This window comes from Hippocampus comes, unplaced genomic scaffold, assembly GCF_001891065.2.
Source record: "Hippocampus comes isolate QL1 unplaced genomic scaffold, H_comes_QL1_v1.1 scaffold429, whole genome shotgun sequence".
In the NCBI taxonomy this organism is placed as follows: Eukaryota; Metazoa; Chordata; class Actinopteri; order Syngnathiformes; family Syngnathidae; genus Hippocampus; species Hippocampus comes.
This window is the reverse complement of record NW_017808402.1, coordinates 387,019-388,960: the sequence shown is the minus strand read 5'-3', so window position 1 is coordinate 388,960 and position 1,942 is coordinate 387,019.

The following is a 1,942-nucleotide window of genomic DNA, read 5'->3' as shown; positions in this document are numbered from 1 at the left end:
CCAATACTTACTGTCCTCCTCAGCAGCTGTTGACACATTGGCGAATGTTCATCTGCATCAGAAAGAAAGGTTTTGTTCAAAATGCTCTGTCACGCTGTTAAATTATTATTATTATTATTCATTTATCAAAAGTATTAGTGGTATCGGTACTCAGTATCAGTAAGTACTCAAAGAGTACACAAAAGCAAGTCTTATTCTATCATTTCATTCATCTGTTTCTATGTACACGTACATCGATTTTTTTTTCTGAGAATCGGGATAGGTTATTTTCACTGAAAAGAAAAAGTGAACTATTGACCAGACCACGAACCGAATCTTTCACTGGGTTTGACCTATCCAAATGAACAAGCCTGCGCGAGCTAACGTCGATGACAGACACAGTAACAATGCATATGAAACAATACAACGTGTACAATTACCCATTGCGCTCGAAAAACAAGCCCGTGCTTTTTAGTTCGCTTCTGTCGCGATTCCAACAACATTAAACAGGTGTTCGATTTGGTCATCAAGGACGGCCGCTGCGGCGCGCGGTGCATTGTGGGACTTGGAGTCAAGCGCTCGGCGCTTGTGCTTCGCGATCGTTCTTCATTGTACTGATCATTCAATGTCACGTTAACATCGTACATATTTTAAGCGATTGCGATACAGCGGCAGAACCACAATTATGCTTTCAAATCAATCTATTCATCGAAGTCTGTCTGTATGAACGAAAATTGATGTAGATAACAACACGCGATGATCAAAATGAAGTATAATTTGGCAAGATTTAATTCAAAAAAAGTGAACTTGGAGACCGGTGGAAAATAATTCGATGAAAGCAACGTATGAGGGAGAATATGAGGCCTTGTCGTGCTTCCCAAATAACATTTATCAAACACTGAGCGAGATCCGGCGTGTGACGCCGGTGTGCTTAGCCAGCTGAAAGCTCATAAAAAAGAGACCTTTCACAAATCCCGCTGATATTTAAAAGCGACTCCTCGGGCCCGGAGCGCACTCCCAACACGCGCTCGTGTTTTTTTTCTCCCCCGATTCCTAAGCGACGAGCTGCGGTCGATGCCATCGACGAGCCTCCGCGAAGCCGAGCGTTGCTTTCAAGCAGGCTTAGCGACGATGAAGAAGGGAAGGGTTGCTGAAAACGGCCGTCTTTGGGCTTCTTTGACTCTTCTTAGTGCTGTCAAAAAAAATGATAGCTCCCTCTGTTCTCGAGCCCTGCTGGCATTGCTTTTTTTTTTCCAACCATGGGGAAGACAGACTTCCACGACGGAAAGGTGTTAAAAGCCCCAAAATCAGTTGTGTATGTGTAGGTTATTTTTTTCTCCTTCAGATTACGTAGGGATGGCCGATCCCCCGTATTTGAAAGCATTGACTATATCTGGAGCCTGCCAATACCAGCCACCGATACTTGAAAAAAAAAAAAAGGACTTTGAGCAAGTCTACGACCGTCATCGTGAAAATCAGAGTTGATTGCTCAATGTCTAAATCGATGTGAGCACGTCTCCTTCGCCGAGGTGTTCCATCGACCTCACCGAAGCAGACAAATTCAATACCGAAGCCTTTCTATGGACACGAAAGGCCGACTTCTCACAAGTATTTTTCACAAGGCTGTCTGTCTACATGCATTAGTGAGCACATCTCCTTTGCCAAAATAATCCACCCACCTCACCAACAAAAACGAACTAAACTCCAAGTATCTTAAAACTTTTCTAGCTAGTTTTCTCAAATCGAGTTCACATCACCGTCTTCATTTTGGTGCCCACTTCCCCTTGGCTGAGATATTCCACAATAAAATTCAGCTGGATTTTTTTTCTCCATCCTTTTGACGTGTTTTTTTTTTTTCCTGTGTGTTCTGCCTCATTTCGCCACAATAATCCACGATCGTATGCGCTTCCAACAGCGCAGCCGTCGTCCCGACAGTTTCTCCTGGGCGATCGCAGCCTCTCCG